At 64.2% G+C, this 18,769-nt stretch overlaps 1 protein-coding gene across 7 annotated transcripts in view; it reads right to left on the minus strand.

Annotated features, from left to right (window-relative positions):
* cacna2d2a (calcium channel, voltage-dependent, alpha 2/delta subunit 2a) overlaps positions 1–18,769 on the minus strand; it is a 1,382,174-nt gene that overhangs the window by 651,941 nt on the left and 711,464 nt on the right. The window lies entirely within an intron of this gene.

The raw sequence follows: 18,769 nt of genomic DNA on the forward strand, positions 1-18,769 counted from the left end.
AGGCCAAAGAGACCCCGCAATCTTAAGCAGGGCGGCTCATTTAAATATGTCTGTCGCTGGCAATGGCGTCAGCTGATTGTGTCATTTTTAAAAGGCAGACAACCCTGCCAGCATATTTACATTTTTAGAGGAATCCCCCCCAAAATTTAATGAACAAAATTGTATAGCCCCAATAAATACTCCTACCCCCAATAAAAATTACAGTAAGTATTTGCCCTTCCCCCCGACAAAACACTTACCTTTTACAGCTGACATTCCCCCACAAACTGCACAAAGTTTAAGGTTCAACCCTTCCCACCATTCCCTACACCCATTACGTGTATTTGATCCCGTTCCACCGCAACCGCACCCCCCCCCGCACGGATAAACGTACCTCCTCCCCCCTCCCCACCAGTGTGGTGCCTCGTATCCCTGGATGGGGATCTGAAGACGCGGGAGTACCGGCTGCCACGCCGAAGATCACGGCGGGCCCTCAAGGTCTCAGGTAAGTGTATTTAAATTTACTAATTTTATTGATTTGCACATTTAAATTGTTGTCCTGTCACCCAGCAGCAGGGGGGACCGCCACGGAGCCTTGCTGCTGCCGAAAGGATCGGGCGGCCCTGCCGGTGTCGAGGTCGGTGGCAGGCTTCATCCGGAGTCATCTTCAGGCCCCCCAGCCACGGATCATGACGTTGAGGGCTTCTTAAAATCCAGTCCTTGGAATGTAGTAATTAGTGTGGAAGAAAATAATAAACCTCAAGAGGATGGTCAAATGGGAGGACATTTGGCAGATGAAATTCAATGCAGAAAAATGTGACGTGATACGTTTTGGTAGGAATTATGAGGAAAGGCAACTCAAGCTAAATGGTACAATTTAATAGGGGTGCAAGAACAGAAACACCTGAGGGTGCATGGGCACAAACCTTTGAAGGCGACAGGGCAGGTTAACAAAGCAGTTAATAAAGCACATCGGATCCAGGCTTCATAAATGTAGGCAGAGAGTATAAAAACTAGTAAGTGTTGCTAACCTTTACGAAACACAAGTTTGGCCCCAGGTGGAGTATTGTGTCCAGTTTTAGGAAGCTCGTGAAGGCTTTGTAGATGGCACAGTAGAGATTTACCAGAATGGTTCCAGGGATGAGGGACTTCAGTTATATGGATGGACAGGATATGCTGGGGTTGTTCTTCTTAGATCAGAAAAGGTTATGAGGAGATTTGATAGATGTGTTCAAAATCAAGAAGGGTTTAGGTAGAGTAAGTAAAGAAAAACTGTTTCCGATGCCTGAAGGGTTGTTAGCGAGATGGCAGAGATTAGGTGGTTGGCAAAAGAACCAAAGATGACATGAGGAAAAACCTTTTCTTCAAATGAGTGGTCAGGATTTGGACTGCACTACCAGATAGGGTGGTGGAAAGAGATTCAATTGTAGCTTTCAAAAAGGAATTAGATAAATACTTGAAGGAGAAAAAAATTGCAGTGATATGGGGAAAGAGCCAGAGAATGGGACTCACTCTATTACTCTTTGAAAGAATCAGTTCAGACTCAATGGGCTGAATTTTATCAGCCCGTCGTGGCACCAACAGTGGGACTGGATGAGGGTGGCTTGGCTGCTCATCACATCTGTGGCTGGCTGACCGACCACGAACATGCAGCAGCCAGCCCATTTGAATGCAGGAAGCGCAGGGCCCATTCTACTGGAAGACAAGGGTGCGCAGCGAGATACGACGGCATAGATACCGGGGTCGAAGGCAGCTTTTGGTGCCATATTAAAGCGCTGCCAGCCCTGCGTAAACTGCGACTTCAATGAATGCCTTTTGTGCTGCTTTGCCTTTGCTGCTGGGTTGGTGCACCCCTGCCTGTAGTCCCTGTGCTGCTGTCCCGCTGCCTGGAGTCCCTGTGCAGCTGTCCCCCTGCCTGGGGTCCCTGTGCAGCTGTCCCCCTGCCTGGGTCCCTGTGTTGCTGTCCCGCTGCCTGGAGTCCCTGTGCAGCTGTCCCCCTGCCTGGGGTCCCTGTGTTGCTGTCCCCCTGCCTGTAATCCCTGTGCTGCTGTCCCCCTGCCTGGGGTTCCTGTGTTGCTGTCCCCCTGCCTGTAATCCCTGTGCTGCTGTCCCCCTGCCTGGGGTTCCTGTGTTGCTGTCCCCCTGCCTGTAATCCCTGTGCTGCTGTCCCCCTGCCTGGGGTCCCTGTGCTGCTGTCCCCCTGCCTGGGGTCCATGTGTTGCTGTCCCCCTGCCTGTAATCCCTGTGCTGCTGTCCCCCTGCCTGTAATCCCTGTGCTGCTGTCCCCCTGCCTGGAGTCCCTGTGTTGCTGTCCCCCTGCCTGGTGTCCCAGTGTTGCTGTCCCCCTGCCTGGAGTCCCTGTGCTACTGACCCCCTGCCTGGTGTCCCGGTATTGCTGTCCCCCTGCCTGGAGTCCCCGTGCTGCTGTCCCCCTGCCTGGTGTCCCTGTGCTGCTGTCCCCCTGCCTGGAGTTCCCGTGCTGCTGTCCCCCTGCCTGGAGTCCCTGTGCTGCTGTCCCCCTGCCTGGAGTTCCCGTGCTGCTGTCCCCCTGCCTGGTGTCCCCGTGTTGCTGTCCCCCTGCCTGGAGTCCCTGTGCTGCTGTCCCCCTGCCTAGAGTCCCTGTGCTGCTGTCTCCCTGCCTGGTGTCCCTGTGCTGCTGTCCCCCTGCCTGGAGACCCCGTGCTGCTGTCTCCTAGCCTGGTGTCCCTGTGTTGCTGACCCCCTGCCTGGAGTCCCCGTGTTGCTGTCCCCTCGCCTGGAGTCCCTGTGTTGCTGTCCCCCTGCTTGGAGTCCCCGTGTTGCTGTCCCCTCGCCTGGAGTCCCCGTGCTGCTGTCCCCCTGCCTGGAGTCCCTGTGCTGCTGTCCCCCTGCCTGGTGTCCCTGTGCTGCTGTCCCCCTGCCTGGTGTCCCCGTGCTGCTGTCCCCTAGCCTGGTGTCCCTGTGCTGCTGTCCCCCTGCCTGGAGTCCCTGTGCTGCTGTCCCCCTGCCTGGAGTCCCTGTGCTGCTGTCCCCTAGCCTGGTGTCCCTGTGCTGCTGTCCCCCTGCCTGGAGTCCCTGTGCTGCTGACTCCCCTGCCTGGAGTCCCTGTGCTGCTGTCCCCCTGCCTGGAGTCCCTGTGCTGCTGACTCCCCTGCCTGGTGTCCCTGTGCTGCTGTCCCCCTGCCTAGTGTCCCTGTATTGCTGTCCCCCTGCCTGGTGTCCCCGTGTTGCTGTCCCCTCGCCTGGAGTCCCTGTGCTGCTGTCCCCCTGCCTGGAGTCCCCGTGTTGTTGTCCCCTCGCCTGGAGTCCCTGTGCTGCTGTCCCCCTGCCTGGTGTCCCTGTGTTGCTGTCCCCCTGCCTGGAGTTCCCGTGCTGCTGTCCCCCTGCCTGGTGTCCCCGTGTTGCTGTCCCCCTGCCTGGAGTCCCTGTGCTGCTGTCCCCCTGCCTGGTGTCCCTGTGTTGCTGTCCCCCTGCCTGGAGTCCCTGTGCTGCTGTCCCCAAGCCTGGTGTCCCTGTGATGCCTTCCCCCTGCCTGGAGGCCCCGTGCTGCTGTCTCCTAGCCTGGTGTCCCTGTGTTGCTGACCCCCTGCCTGGAGTCGCTGTGTTCCTGTCCACAAGCCTGGGGTCCCAGTGTTGCTGTCTCCCTGCTTGGTGTCCCTGTGTTGCTGACCCCCTGCCTGGAGTCGCTGTGTTCCTGTCCACAAGCCTGGGGTCCCAGTGTTGCTGTCTCCCTGCTTGGAGTCCCTGTGTTGCTGTCCCCCTGCCTGGAGTCCCTGTGCTGCTGACTCCCCTGCCTGGAGTCCCTGTGCTGCTGTCCCCCTGCCTGGTGTCCCTGTGCTGCTGTCCCCCTGCCTGGAGTTCCCGTGCTGCTGTCCCCCTGCCTGGAGTCCCTGTGCTGCTGTCCCCCTGCCTGGAGTTCCCTGCTGCTGTCCCCCTGCCTGGTGTCCCTGTGCTGCTGTCCCCCTGCCTGGTGTCCCCGTGCTGCTGACTCCCCTGCCTGGAGTCCCTGTGCTGCTGTCCCCCTGCCTGGAGTCCCTGTGCAGCTGTCCCCCTGCCTGGAGTCCCTGTGCTGCTGTCCCCCTGCCTTGTGTCACCGTGCTGCTGTCCCCCTGCCTGGAGTCCCTGTGCTGCTGTCCCCTTGCCTAGTGTCCCTGTATTGCTGTCCCCCTGCCTGGTGTCCCCGTGCTGCTGTCCCCCTGCCTGGAGTCCCTGTGCTGCTGTCCCCCTGCCTGGTGTCCCTGTGTTGCTGTCCCCCTGCCTGGAGTCCCTGTGCTGCTGACTCCTAGCCTGGTGTCCCTGTGTTGCTGACCCCCTGCCTGGAGTCCCTGTGTTGCTGTCCCCCTGCCTGGAGTCCCTGTGCTGCTGACTCCCCTGCCTGGAGTCCCTGTGCTGCTGTCCCCCTGCCTGGAGTCCCTGTGCTGCTGACTCCCCTGCCTGGAGTCCCTGTGCTGCTGTCCCCCTGCCTGGTGTCCCTGTGTTGCTGACCCCCTGCCTGGAGTCCCTGTGTTGCTGTCCCCCTGCCTGGAGTCCCTGTGCTGCTGACTCCCCTGCCTGGAGTCCCTGTGCTGCTGTCCCCCTGCCTGGTGTCCCTGTGTTGCTGACCCCCTGCCTGGAGTCCCTGTGTTGCTGTCCCCCTGCCTGGAGTCCCTGTGCTGCTGACTCCCCTGCCTGGAGTCCCTGTGCTGCTGTCCCCCTGCCTGGAGTCCCCGTGCTGCTGTCCCCCTGCCTGGTGTCCCTGTGCTGCTGACTCCCCTGCCTGGAGTCCCTGTGCTGCTGTCCCCCTGCCTGGAGTCCCTGTGCAGCTGTCCCCCTGCCTGGAGTCCCTGTGCTGCTGTCCCCCTGCCTTGTGTCACCGTGCAGCTGTCCCCCTGCCTGGAGTCCCTGTGCTGCTGTCCCCTTGCCTAGTGTCCCTGTATTGCTGTCCCCCTGCCTGGTGTCCCCGTGCTGCTGTCCCCCTGCCTGGAGTCCCTGTGCTGCTGTCCCCCTGCCTGGTGTCCCTGTGTTGCTGTCCCCCTGCCTGGAGTCCCTGTGCTGCTGACTCCTAGCCTGGTGTCCCTGTGTTGCTGACCCCCTGCCTGGAGTCCCTGTGTTGCTGTCCCCCTGCCTGGAGTCCCTGTGCTGCTGTCCCCCTGCCTGGAGTCCCCGTGCTGCTGTCCCCCTGCCTGGTGTCCCTGTGCTGCTGTCCCCCTGCCTGGAGTTCCCGTGCTGCTGTCCCCCTGCCTGGAGTCCCTGTGCTGCTGTCCCCCTGCCTGGTGTCCCTGTGCTGCTGTCCCCCTGCCTGGTGTCCCCGTGCTGCTGCCCCCTGCCTGGTGTCACCGTGCTGCTGTCCCCCTGCCTGGAGTCCCTGTGCTGCTGTCCCCCTGCCTGGTGTCACCGTGCTGCTGTCCCCCTGTCTGGAGTCCCTGTGTTGCTGTCCCCCTGCCTGGTGTCACCGTGCTGCTGTCCCCCTGCCTGGAGTCCCTGTGTTGCTGTCCACAAGCCTGGGGTCCCTGTGCTGCTGTTCACAAGCCTGGGGTCCCTGTGCTGCTGACCCCCTGCCTGGGGTCCCTGTGCTGCTGTTCCCCGGCCTGGAGTTCCCCTGCTGCTGTCCCCCTGCCTGGAGTCCTTGTGTTGCAGTCCCCCTGCCTGGAGTCACCGTGCTGCTGTTCCCCGGCCTGGAGTTCCCCTGCTGCTGTCCCCCTGCCTGGAGTCCTTGTGTTGCAGTCCCCCTGCCTGGAGTCCCTGTGCTGCTGTCCCCCTGCCTGGAGTCCCTGTGCTGCTGTCCACCTGCCTGGAGTCCCTGTGCTGCTGTCCACCTGCCTGGTGTCCCTGTGCTGCTGATCCCCGGCCTGGAGTCCCTGTGCTGCTGTCCCCCTGCCTGGTGTCCCTGTGTTGTTGTCCCCCTGCCTGGTGTCCCTGTGTTGTTGTCCCCCTGCCTGGAGTCCCTGTGCTGCTGTCCCCCTGCCTGGTGTCCCTGTGCTGCTGTCCCCCTGCCTGGAGTCCCGGTGCTGCTGTCCCCATGCCTGGTGTCCCTGTGTTGCTGTCCCCCTGCCTGCAGTCCCTGTGCTGCTGTCTCTCAGCCTGGAGTCCCTGTGCTGTTGTCTCTCTGCCTGGAGTCCCTGTGCTGCTGTCCCCCTGCCTGGTGTCCCTGTGCTGCTGTCTCCTTTCCTGGTGTCACTGTGCTGCTGTCCCCCTGCCTGGTGTCACCGTGCTGCTGTCCCCCTGCCTGGAGTTCCCGTGCTGCTGTCCCCCTGCCTGGAGTCCCTGTGTTGCTGTCCCCCTGCCTGGAGTCCTTGTGTTGCAGTCCCCTTGCCTGGAGTCACCGTGCTGCTGTCCCCCTGCCTGGAGTCCATGTGCTGCTGATCCCCGGCCTGGAGTCCCTGTGCTGCTGATCCCCGGCCATGTGTCCCTGTGTTGTTGTCCCCCTGCCTGGAGTCCCTGTGCTGCTGTCTATCTGCCTGGAGTCCCTGTGCTGCTGTCCCCCTGCCTGGTGTCCCTGTGTTGCTGTCCCCCTGCCTGCAGTCCCTGTGCTGCTGTCTCTCAGCCTGGAGTCCCTGTGCTGCTGTCTCTCTGCCTGAGTCCCTGTCCTGTTGTCTCTCTGCCTGAGTCCCTGTGCTGCTGTCCCCCTGCCTGGTGTCACTGTGCTGCTGTCCCCCTGCCTGGAGTCCCTGTGCTGCTGTCCCCCTGCCTGGAGTCCCCGTGCTGCTGTCCCCCTGCCTGGTGTCCCTGTGTTGCTGTCCCCCTGCCTGGTGTCCCTGTGTTGCTGTCCCCCTGCCTTGTGTCCCTGTCCTGCTGTCCCCCTGCCTGGAGTCCCTGTGTTGCTGTCCCCCTGCCTTGTGTCCCTGTCCTGCTGTCCCCCTGCCTGGAGTCCCTGTGTTGCTGTCCCCCTGCCTTGTGTCCCTGTCCTGCTGTCCCCCTGCCTGGAGTCCCTGTGTTGCTGTCCCCCTGCCTGGAGTCCCTGTGTTGCTGTCCCCCTGCCTTGTGTCCCTGTCCTGCTGTCTCTCTGCCTGGAGTCCCTGTGCTGCTGTCTCTCTGCCTGGTGTCCCCGTGCTGCTGTCCCACTGCCTGGAGTGCCCGTGCTGCTATCCCCCTGCCTGGAGTCCCTGTGCTGCTGTCTCTCTGCCTGGAGTCCCCGTGCTGCTGTCCCCCTGCCTGGAGTCCCCGTGCTGCTGTCTCTCTGCCTGGAGTCCCCGTGCTGCTGTCTCTCTGCCTGGAGTCCCCGTGCTGCTGTCTCTCTGCCTGGAGTCCCCGTGCTGCTGTCTCTCTGCCTGGAGTCCCCGTGCTGCTGTCACCCTGCCCGGAGTCCTCGTGCTGCTGTCCCCCTGCCTGGAGTCCCCGTGCTGCTGTCTCTCTGTCTGGAGTCCCCGTGCTGCTGTCTCTCAGCCTGGAGTCCCTGTCCTGTTGTCTCTCTGCCTGGAGTCCCTGTGCTGCTGTCCCCCTGCCTGGTGTCCCCGTGCTGCTGTCCCACTGCCTGGAGTCCCTGTGCTGCTATCCCCCTGCCTGGAGTCCCCGTGCTGCTGTCCCCCTGCCTGGTGTCCCTGTGCTGCTGTCTCTCTGCCTGGAGTCCCCGTGCTGCTGTCTCTCAGCCTGGAGTCCCTGTCCTGTTGTCTCTCTGCCTGGAGTCCCTGTGCTGCTGTCCCCCTGCCTGGTGTCCCCGTGCTGCTGTCCCACTGCCTGGAGTCCCTGTGCTGCTATCCCCCTGCCTGGAGTCCCCGTGCTGCTGTCCCCCTGCCTGGTGTCCCCGTGCTGCTGTCCCCTTGCCCGGAGTCCCCGTGCTGCTGTCCCCCTGCCTGGAGTCCCCGTGCTGCTGTCCCCCTGCCTGGTGTCCCTGTGCTGCTGTCACCCTGCCTGGAGTCCCCGTGCTGCTGTCTCTCTGCCTGGAGTCCCCGTGCTGCTGTCTCTCTGCCTGGAGTCCAAGTGCTGCTGTCCCCAAGCCTGGGGTCCCTGTGTTGCTTTCCCCCTGCCTGGTGTCCCTGTGCTGCTGTCCCCCTGCCTGGTGTCCCTGTGCTGCTGTCTCTCTGCCTGGAGTCCCCGTGCTGCTGTCTCTCAGCCTGGAGTCCCTGTGCTGCTGTCCCCCTGCCTGGTGTCCCCGTGCTGCTGTCCCACTGCCTGGAGTCCCTGTGCTGCTATCCCCCTGCCTGGAGTCCCCGTGCTGCTGTCCCCCTGCCTGGTGTCCCCGTGCTGCTGTCCCACTGCCTGGAGTCCCTGTGCTGCTATCCCCCTGCCTGGAGTCCCCGTGCTGCTGTCTCTCTGCCTGGAGTCCCCGTGCTGCTGTCTCTCTGCCTGGAGTCCCTGTGCTGCTGTCCCCCTGCCTGGTGTCCCCGTGCTGCTGTCCCACTGCCTGGAGTCCCTGTGCTGCTATCCCCCTGCCTGGAGTCCCCGTGCTGCTGTCCCCCTGCCTGGAGTCCCCGTGCTGCTGTCTCTCTGCCTGGAGTCCCCGTGCTGCTGTCTCTCTGCCTGGAGTCCCTGTGCTGCTGTCCCCCTGCCTGGTGTCCCCGTGCTGCTGTCCCCTTGCCCGGAGTCCCCGTGCTGCTGTCCCCCTGCCTGGAGTCCCTGTGCTGCTGTCACCCTGCCTGGTGTCCCTGTGCTGCTGGCTCTCTGCCTGGAGTCCCTGTGCTGCTGTTCCCCTGCCTGGTGTCCCTGTGCTGCTGTCACCCTGCCTGGAGTCCCTGTGCTGCTGTCTCTCTGCCTGGAGTCCCTGTGCTGCTGTCCCCGAGCCTGGGGTCCCTGTGTTGCTTTCCCCCTGCCTGGTGTCCCTGTGTTGCTGTCCCCCTGCCTGGTGTGCTCGTGCTGCTGTCCCCCTGCCTGGTGTCCCTGTGCTGCTGTCTCTCTGCCTGGAGTCCCTGTGCTGCTGTCCCCCTGCCTGGAGTCCCTGTCCTGCTGTCCCCCTGCCTGGAGTCCCTGTGCTGCTGTCCCCAAGCCTGGGGTCCCTGTGTTGCTTTCCCCCTGCCTGGAGTCCCTGTGCTGCTGTCTCTCTGCCTGGAGTCCCTGTGCTGCTGTCCCCCTGCCTGGAGTCCCTGTGCTGCTGTCCCCAAGCCTGGGGTCCCTGTGTTGCTGTCCCCCTGCCTGGAGTCCCTGTGCTGCTGTCCCCAAGCCTGGGGTCCCTGTGTTGCTTTCCCCCTGCCTGGTGTCCCTGTATTGCTGTCCCCCTGCCTGGAGTCCCTGTGCTGCTGTCTCTCTGCCTGGAGTCCCTGTGCTGCTGTCCCCCTGCCTGGAGTCCCTGTGCTGCTGTCCCCAAGCCTGGGGTCCCTGTGTTGCTTTCCCCCTGCCTGGTGTCCCTGTGTTGCTGTCCCCCTGCCTGGTGTGCTCGTGCTGCTGCCCCCCTGCCTGGTGTCCCTGTGCTGCTGTCTCTCTGCCTGGAGTCCCCGTGCTGCTGTCTCTCTGCCTGGAGTCCCTGTATTGCTGTCCCCCTGCCTGGAGTCCCTGTGCTGCTGTCTCTCTGCCTGGAGTCCCTGTGTTGCTGTCCCCCTGCCTGGTGTCCCTGTGTTGCTGTCCCCCTGCCTGGTGTGCTCGTGCTGCTGCCCCCTTGCCTGGTGTCCCTGTGCTGCTGTCTCTCTGCCTGGAGTCCCCGTGCTGCTGTCTCTCTGCCTGGAGTCCCTGTATTGCTGTCCCCCTGCCTGGAGTCCCTGTGCTGCTGTCTCTCTGCCTGGAGTCCCCGTGCTGCTGTCCCCAAGCCTGGGGTCCCTGTGTTGCTTTCCCCCTGCCTGGTGTCCCTGTGTTGCTGTCCCCGTGCCTGGAGTCCCTGTGCTGCTGTCCCCCTGCCTGGAGTCCCTGTGCTGCTGTCCCCAAGCCTGGGGTGACTGTGTTGCTGTCCCCCTGCCTGGTGTCCCTGTGTTGCTGTCCCCCGCCTGCTGTCCCTGTGTTGCTGTGCCCCTGCCTGGAGTCCCTGTGCTGCTGTCCACCTGCCTGGAGTCCCTGTGCTGCTGTCCCCAAGCCTGGGGTCCCTGTGTTGCTGTCCCCCTGCCTGGTGTCCCTGTGTTGCTGTTCCCCTGCCTGCTGTCCCTGTGCTGCTGTCTCCCTGCCTGGTGTCACTGTGCTGCTGTCCCTCTGCCTGGAGTCCCTGTGTTGCTGTCCACAGGCCTGTGGTCCCTGTATTGCTGTCCCTTAGCCTGGTGTCCCTGTGTTGCTGTCCCCCTGCCTGGAGTCCCTGTGCTGCTGTCCCCCTGCCTGGAGTCCCTGTGCTGCTGTCCACCTGCCTGGTGTCACTGTGCTGCTGTCCCCCTGCCTGGGGTCCCTGTATTGCTGTCGCCCTGCCTGGATTCCCTGTGCTACTGTCCCCCTGCCTGGAGTCCCTGTGCTGCTGTCCCCAAGCCTGGGGTGACTGTGTTGCTGTCCCCCTGCCTGGTGTCCCTGTGTTGCTGTCCCCCGCCTGCTGTCCCTGTGTTGCTGTGCCCCTGCCTGGAGTCCCTGTGCTGCTGTCCACCTGCCTGGAGTCCCTGTGCTGCTGTCCCCAAGCCTGGTGTCCCTGTGTTGCTGTCCCCCGCCTGCTGTCCCTGTGTTGCTGTGCCCCTGCCTGGAGTCCCTGTGCTGCTGTCCACCTGCCTGGAGTCCCTGTGCTGCTGTCCCCAAGCCTGGGGTCCCTGTGTTGCTGTCCCCCTGCCTGGAGTCCCTGTGCTGCTGTCCCCAAGCCTGGGGTCCCTGTGTTGCTGTCCCCCTGCCTGGTGTCCCTGTGTTGCTGTTCCCCTGCCTGCTGTCCCTGTGCTGCTGTCTCCCTGCCTGGTGTCACTGTGCTGCTGTCCTTCTGCCTGGTGTCCCTGTGTTGCTGTCCCCCTGCCTGGAGTCCCTGTGCTGCTGTCCACCTGCCTGGTGTCACTGTGCTGCTGTCCCCCTGCCTGGGGTCCCTGTATTGCTGTCGCCCTGCCTGGAGCGCCCGTGCTGCTGTCCCCCTGCCTGGAGTCCCTGTGCTGCTGTCCAACTGCCTGGAGTCCCTGTGCTGCTGTCCCCCTGCCAGGAGTCCCCGTGCTGCTGTCTCTCTGCCCGGAGTCCCCGTGCTGCTGCCCCCCTGCCTGGAGTCCCTGTATTGCTGTCGCCCTGCCTGGAGTCCCTGTGCTGCTGTCCCCCTGCCTGGAGTCCCTGTATTGCTGTCGCCCTGCCTGGAGTCCCCGTGCTGCTGTCCCCCTGCCTGGAATCCCTGTGCTGCTGTCCCCCTGCCAGGAGTCCCCGTGCTGCTGTCTCTCTGCCCGGAGTCCCCGTGCTGCTGCCCCCCTGCCTGGAGTCCCTGTATTGCTGTCGCCCTGCCTGGAGTCCCTGTGCTGCTGTCCCCCTGCCTGGAGTCCCTGTATTGCTGTCGCCCTGCCTGGAGTCCCCGTGCTGCTGTCCCCCTGCCTGGTGTCCCTGAGCTGCTGTCTCTCTTCCTGCTGTCCCTGTGCTGCTGTCCCCCTGCCTGGAGTCCCTGAGCTGCTGTCTCTCTTCCTGCTGTCCCTATGCTGCTGTCCCCCTGCCTGGAGTCCATGTGTTGCTTTCCCCCTGCCTGGAGTCCCAGTGCTGCTTTCTCTCTGCCTGGAGTCCCTGTGTTGCTGTCCCCCTGCCTGGAGTCCACGTGCTGCTTTCTCTCTGCCTGGAGTCCCTGTGTTGCTGTCCACAGGCCTGTGGTCCCTGTATTGCTGTCCCCTAGCCTGGTTTCCCTGTGTTGCTGTCCCCCTGCCTGGTGTCCCTGTGTTGCTGTTCCCCTGCCTGCTGTCCCTGTGCTGCTGTCTCCCTGCCTGGTGTCACTGTGCTGCTGTCCTTCTGCCTGGTGTCCCTGTGTTGCTGTCCCCCTGCCTGGAGTCCCTGTGCTGCTGTCCACCTGCCTGGTGTCACTGTGCTGCTGTCCCCCTGCCTGGGGTCCCTGTATTGCTGTCGCCCTGCCTGGAGCGCCCGTGCTGCTGTCCCCCTGCCTGGAGTCCCTGTGCTGCTGTCCAACTGCCTGGAGTCCCTGTGCTGCTGTCCCCCTGCCAGGAGTCCCCGTGCTGCTGTCTCTCTGCCCGGAGTCCCCGTGCTGCTGCCCCCCTGCCTGGAGTCCCTGTATTGCTGTCGCCCTGCCTGGAGTCCCTGTGCTGCTGTCCCCCTGCCTGGAGTCCCTGTATTGCTGTCGCCCTGCCTGGAGTCCCCGTGCTGCTGTCCCCCTGCCTGGAATCCCTGTGCTGCTGTCCCCCTGCCAGGAGTCCCCGTGCTGCTGTCTCTCTGCCCGGAGTCCCCGTGCTGCTGCCCCCCTGCCTGGAGTCCCTGTATTGCTGTCGCCCTGCCTGGAGTCCCTGTGCTGCTGTCCCCCTGCCTGGAGTCCCTGTATTGCTGTCGCCCTGCCTGGAGTCCCCGTGCTGCTGTCCCCCTGCCTGGTGTCCCTGAGCTGCTGTCTCTCTTCCTGCTGTCCCTGTGCTGCTGTCCCCCTGCCTGGAGTCCCTGAGCTGCTGTCTCTCTTCCTGCTGTCCCTATGCTGCTGTCCCCCTGCCTGGAGTCCATGTGTTGCTTTCCCCCTGCCTGGAGTCCCAGTGCTGCTTTCTCTCTGCCTGGAGTCCCTGTGTTGCTGTCCCCCTGCCTGGAGTCCCCGTGCTGCTTTCTCTCTGCCTGGAGTCCCTGTGTTGCTGTCCACAGGCCTGTGGTCCCTGTATTGCTGTCCCCTAGCCTGGTTTCCCTGTGTTGCTGTCCCCCTGCCTGGAGTCCCTGTGCTGCTGTCCCCCTGCCTGGAGTCCCTGTGCTGCTGTCCACCTGCCTGGTGTCACTGTGCTGCTGTCCCCCTGCCTGGGGTCCCTGTATTGCTGTCACCCTGCCTGGATTCCCTGTGCTACTGTCAACCTGCCTGGAGTCCCTGTGCTGCTGTCCCCAAGCCTGGGGTGACTGTGTTGCTGTCCCCCTGCCTGGTGTCCCTGTGTTGCTGTCCCCCGCCTGCTGTCCCTGTGTTGCTGTGCCCCTGCCTGGAGTCCCTGTGCTGCTGTCCACCTGCCTGGAGTCCCTGTGCTGCTGTCCCCCTGCCTGGAGTCCCTGTGCTGCTGTCCACAAGCCTGGGGTCCCTGTGCTGCTGACCCCCTGCCTGGAGTCCTTGTGTTGCAGTCCCCCTGCCTGGAGTCACCGTGCTGCTGTTCCCCGGCCTGGAGTTCCCCTGCTGCTGTCCCCCTGCCTGGAGTCCTTGTGTTGCAGTCCCCCTGCCTGGAGTCCCTGTGCTACTGACCCCCTGACTGGAGTCCCTGTGTTGCTGTCGCCCTGCCTGGAGTCCCTGTGCGGCTGTCCACCTGCCTGGAGTCCCTGTGCTGCTGTCCCCCTACCTGGAGTCCATGTGCTGCTGTCCCCCTGCCTGGAGTCCATGTGCTGCTGTCACCTGCCTGGAGTCCCTGTGCTACTGACCCCCTGCCTGGTGTCCCTGTGCTGCTGATCCCCGGCATGGAGTCCCTGTGCTGCTGTCACCCTGCCTGGTGTCCCTGTGTTGTTGTCCCCCTGCCTGGTGTCCCTGTGTTGTTGTCCCCCTGCCTGGTGTCCCTGTGCTGCTGTCCCCCTGCCTGGAGTCCCGGTGCTGCTGTCCCCCTGCCTGGTGTCCCTGTGTTGCTGTCCCCCTGCCTGCAGTCCCTGTGCTGCTGTCTCTCAGCCTGGAGTCCCTGTGCTGCTGTCTCTCTGCCTGAGTCCCTGTCCTGTTGTCTCTCTGCCTGGTGTCACTGTGCTGCTGTCCCACTGCCTGGAGTGCCCGTGCTGCTGTCTCTCAGCCTGGAGTCCCTGTGCTGCTGTCTCTCTGCCTGAGTCCCTGTCCTGTTGTCTCTCAGCCTGGAGTCCCTGTCCTGTTGTCTCTCTGCCTGAGTCCCTGTCCTGTTGTCTCTCTGCCTGGAGTGCCCGTGCTGCTGTCCCCTAGCCTGGAGTCCCTGTGTTGTTGTCCCCCTGCCTGGTGTCCCTGTGTTGCTGTCCCCTAGCCTGGTGTCCCTGTGTTGCTGTCCCCCTGACTGGAGTCCCTGTGCTGCTGTCTCCTTTCCTGGTGTCACTGTGCTGCTGTCCCCCTGCCTGGAGTCCCTGTGCTGCTGTCTCCTTTCCTGGTGTCACTGTGCTGCTGTCCCCCTGCCTGGAGTCCCTGTGCTGCTGTCCCCCTGACTGGAGTCCCTGTGCTGCTGTCTCCTTTCCTGGTGTCACTGTGCTGCTGTCCCCCTGCCTGGAGTCCCTGTGCTGCTGTCTCCTTTCCTGGTGTCACTGTGCTGCTGTCCCCCTGCCTGGAGTCCCTGTGCTGCTGTCCCCCTGACTGGAGTCACTGTGCTGCTGTCTCCTTTCCTGGTGTCACTGTGCTGCTGTCCCCCTGCCTGGTGTCACCGTGCTGCTGTCCCCCTGCCTGGGGTCCCTGTGCGGCTGTCCCCCTGCCTGGAGTCCATGTGCTGCTGTCACCTGCCTGGAGTCCCTGTGCTACTGACCCCCTGCCTGGAGTCCATGTGCTGCTGTCACCTGCCTGGAGTCCCTGTGCTGCTGATCCCCGGCCTGGAGTCCATGTGCTGCTGTCACCTGCCTGGAGTCCCCGTGCTGCTGTCCCACTGCCTGGAGTCCCTGTGCTGCTGTCCCCCTGCCTGGAGTCCCTGTGCTGCTGTCCCCCTGCCTGGAGTCCCCGTGCTGCTGTCCCCCTGCCTGGAGTCCCTGTGCTGCTGTCCCCCTGCCTGGAGTCCCTGTGCTGCTGTCTCTCTGCCTGGAGTCCCTGTGCTGCTGTCCCCCTGCCTGGAGTCCCTGTGCTGCTGTCTCCTTTCCTGGTGTCACTGTGCTGCTGTCCCCCTGCCTGGTGTGCTCGTGCTGCTGTCCCCATGCCTGGTGTCCCTGTGCTGCTGTCCCACTGCCTGGAGTCCCTGTGCTGCTGTCCCCCTGCCTGGAGTCCCCGTGCTGCTGTCCCCCTGCCTGGAGTCCCTGTGCTGCTGTCTCTCTGCCTGGAGTCCCTGTGCTGCTGTCTCTCTGCCTGGAGTCCCTGTGTTGCCGTCTCTCTGCCTGGAGTCCCTGTGCTGCTGTCTCTCTGCCTGGAGTCCCTGTGTTGCCGTCTCTCTGCCTGGAGTCCCCGTGCTGCTGTCCGGCTGCCTGGAGTGCCCATGCTGCTATCCCCCTGCCTGTAGTCCCTGTGCTGCTGTCCCCTAGCCTGGAGTCCCTGTGTTGTTGTCCCCCTGCCTGGTGTCCCTGTGTTGCTGTCCCCTAGCCTGGTGTCCCTGTGTTGCTGTCCCCCTGACTGGAGTCCCTGTGCTGCTGTCTCCTTTCCTGGTGTCACTGTGCTGCTGTCCCCCTGCCTGGAGTCCCTGTGCTGCTGTCTCCTTTCCTGGTGTCACTGTGCTGCTGTCCCCCTGCCTGGAGTCCCTGTGCTGCTGTCCCCCTGACTGGAGTCCCTGTGCTGCTGTCTCCTTTCCTGGTGTCACTGTGCTGCTGTCCCCCTGCCTGGAGTCCCTGTGCTGCTGTCTCCTTTCCTGGTGTCACTGTGCTGCTGTCCCCCTGCCTGGAGTCCCTGTGCTGCTGTCCCCCTGACTGGAGTCACTGTGCTGCTGTCTCCTTTCCTGGTGTCACTGTGCTGCTGTCCCCCTGCCTGGTGTCACCGTGCTGCTGTCCCCCTGCCTGGGGTCCCTGTGCGGCTGTCCCCCTGCCTGGAGTCCATGTGCTGCTGTCACCTGCCTGGAGTCCCTGTGCTACTGACCCCCTGCCTGGAGTCCATGTGCTGCTGTCACCTGCCTGGAGTCCCTGTGCTGCTGATCCCCGGCCTGGAGTCCATGTGCTGCTGTCACCTGCCTGGAGTCCCCGTGCTGCTGTCCCACTGCCTGGAGTCCCTGTGCTGCTGTCCCCCTGCCTGGAGTCCCTGTGCTGCTGTCCCCCTGCCTGGAGTCCCCGTGCTGCTGTCCCCCTGCCTGGAGTCCCTGTGCTGCTGTCCCCCTGCCTGGAGTCCCTGTGCTGCTGTCTCTCTGCCTGGAGTCCCTGTGCTGCTGTCCCCCTGCCTGGTGTCCCTGTGCTGCTGTCCCCCTGCCTGGAGTCCCTGTGCTGCTGTCTCCTTTCCTGGTGTCACTGTGCTGCTGTCCCCCTGCCTGGTGTGCTCGTGCTGCTGTCCCCATGCCTGGTGTCCCTGTGCTGCTGTCCCACTGCCTGGAGTCCCTGTGCTGCTGTCCCCCTGCCTGGAGTCCCCGTGCTGCTGTCCCCCTGCCTGGAGTCCCTGTGCTGCTGTCTCTCTGCCTGGAGTCCCTGTGCTGCTGTCTCTCTGCCTGGAGTCCCTGTGTTGCCGTCTCTCTGCCTGGAGTCCCTGTGCTGCTGTCTCTCTGCCTGGAGTCCCTGTGTTGCCGTCTCTCTGCCTGGAGTCCCCGTGCTGCTGTCCGGCTGCCTGGAGTGCCCATGCTGCTATCCCCCTGCCTGTAGTCCCTGTGCTGCTGTCCCCCTGCCTGGTGTCCCTGTGCTGCTTTCCCCCTGCCTGGAGTCCCTGTGCTGCTGTCCCCCTGCCTGGAGTCCCTGTGCTGCTTTCCCACTGCCTGGAGTCCCTGTGCTGCTGTCCTCCGGCCTGGAGTCCCCGTGTTGCTGTCCCCAAGCCTGGAGTCCCTGTGTTGCTGTCCCCAAGCCTGGAGTCCCTGTGCTGCTGTCCACCTGCCTGGTGTGCTCGTGCTGCTGTCCCCCTGCCTGGAGTCCCGGTGCTGCTGTCCCCCTGCCTGGAGTCCCGGTGCTGCTGTCCCCCTGCCTGGTGTCCCCGTGCTGCTGTCTCTCTGCCTGGAGTCCCCGTGCTGCAGTCCCCCTGTCTGGTGTCCCCGTGCTGCTGTCCCCCTGCCTGGAGTCCCTGTGCTGCTGTCTCTCTGCCTGGAGTCCCCGTGCTGCAGTCCCCCTGTCTGGTGTCCCCGTGCTGCTGTCCCACTGCCTGGAGTCCCTGTGCTGCTGTCCCCCTGCCTGGAGTCCCCGTGCTGCTGTCCCCCTGCCTGGTGTGCTCGTGCTGCTGTCCCCATGCCTGGTGTCCCTGTGCTGCTGTCCCACTGCCTGGAGTCCCTGTGCTGCTGTCCCCCTGCCTGGAGTCCCCGTGCTGCTGTCCCCCTGCCTGGAGTCCCTGTGCTGCTGTCTCTCTGCCTGGAGTCCCTGTGCTGCTGTCTCTCTGCCTGAGTCCCTGTCCTGTTGTCTCTCTGCCTGGAGTCCCTGTGCTGCTGTCCGGCTGCCTGGAGTGCCCATGCTGCTATCCCCCTGCCTGTAGTCCCTGTGCTGCTGTCCCCCTGCCTGGTGTCCCTGTGCTGCTTTCCCCCTGCCTGGAGTCCCTGTGCTGCTGTCCCCCTGCCTGGAGTCCCTGTGCTGCTTTCCCCCTGCCTGGTGTCCCTGTGCTGCTTTCCCCCTGCCTGGAGTCCCTGTGCTGCTGTCCCCCTGCCTGGAGTCCCTGTGCTGCTGTCTCTCTGCCTGAGTCCCTGTGCTGCTGTCTCTCTGCCTGAGTCCCTGTCCTGTTGTCTCTCTGCCTGGAGTCCCTGTGCTGCTGTCCGGCTGCCTGGAGTGCCCATGCTGCTATCCCCCTGCCTGTAGTCCCTGTGCTGCTGTCCCCCTGCCTGGTGTCCCTGTGCTGCTTTCCCCCTGCCTGGAGTCCCTGTGCTGCTGTCTCTCTGCCTGGAGTCCCTGTGTTGCCGTCTCTCTGCCTGGAGTCCCCGTGCTGCTGTCCGGCTGCCTGGAGTGCCCATGCTGCTATCCCCCTGCCTGTAGTCCCTGTGCTGCTGTCCCCCTGCCTGGTGTCCCTGTGCTGCTTTCCCCCTGCCTGGAGTCCCTGTGCTGCTGTCCCCCTGCCTGGAGTCCCTGTGCTGCTTTCCCCCTGCCTGGAGTCCCTGTGCTGCTTTCCCCCTGCCTGGAGTCCCTGTGCTGCTGTCCTCCGGCCTGGAGTCCCCGTGTTGCTGTCCCCAAGCCTGGGGTCCCTGTGTTGCTGTCCCCAAGCCTGGAGTCCCTGTGCTGCTGTCCACCTGCCTGGTGTGCTCGTGCTGCTGTCCCCCTGCCTGGAGTCCCGGTGCTGCTGTCCCCCTGCCTGGAGTCCCGGTGCTGCTGTCCCCCTGCCTGGTGTCCCCGTGCTGCTGTCTCTCTGCCTGGAGTCCCCGTGCTGCAGTCCCCCTGTCTGGTGTCCCCGTGCTGCTGTCCCCCTGCCTGGAGTCCCTGTGCTGCTGTCTCTCTGCCTGGAGTCCCCGTGCTGCAGTCCCCCTGTCTGGTGTCCCCGTGCTGCTGTCCCCCTGCCTGGTGTCCCTGTGCTGCTGTCCCCCTGCCTGGTGTCCCTGTGTTGCTGTCCCCCTGCCTGGTGTCCCCGTGCTGCTGTCTCTCTGCCTGGAGTCCCTGTGCTGCTGTCCCCCTGCCTGGAGTCCCCGTGCTGCTGTCCCACTGCCTGGAGTGCCCGTGCTGCTGTCCCCCTGCCTGGAGTCCCCGTGCTGCTGTCTCTCTGCCTGAGTCCCTGTGCTACTGTCCCCCTGCCTGGAGTCCCCGTGCTGCTGTCTCTCTGCCTGGAGTCCCTGTGCTGCTGTCCCCCTGCCTGGAGTCCCCGTGCTGCTGTCTCCCTGCCTGGAGTGCCCGTGCTGCTATCCCCCTGCCTGGAGTCCCTGTGCTGCTGTCCCACTGCCTGGAGTGCCCGTGCTGCTATCCCCCTGCCTGGAGTCCCTGTGCTGCTGTCCCCCTGCCTGGAGTCCCCGTGCTGCTGTCTCTCTGCCTGGAGTCCCTGTGCTGCTGTCCCCCTGCCTGGAGTCCCCGTGCTGCTGTCTCTCTGCCTGGAGTCCCCGTGCTGCTGTCTCTCTGCCTGGAGTCCCTGTGCTGCTGTCCCCCTGCCTGGAGTCCCCGTGCTGCTGTCACCCTGCCCGGAGTCCTCGTGCTGCTGTCCCCCTGCCTGGAGTCCCCGTGCTGCTGTCACCCTGCCTGGTGTCCCTGTGCTGCTGGCTCTCTACCTGGAGTCCCT

The sequence above is a fragment of the Heterodontus francisci genome, chromosome 19, assembly GCF_036365525.1.
Source record: "Heterodontus francisci isolate sHetFra1 chromosome 19, sHetFra1.hap1, whole genome shotgun sequence".
Lineage (NCBI taxonomy): Eukaryota > Metazoa > Chordata > Chondrichthyes > Heterodontiformes > Heterodontidae > Heterodontus > Heterodontus francisci.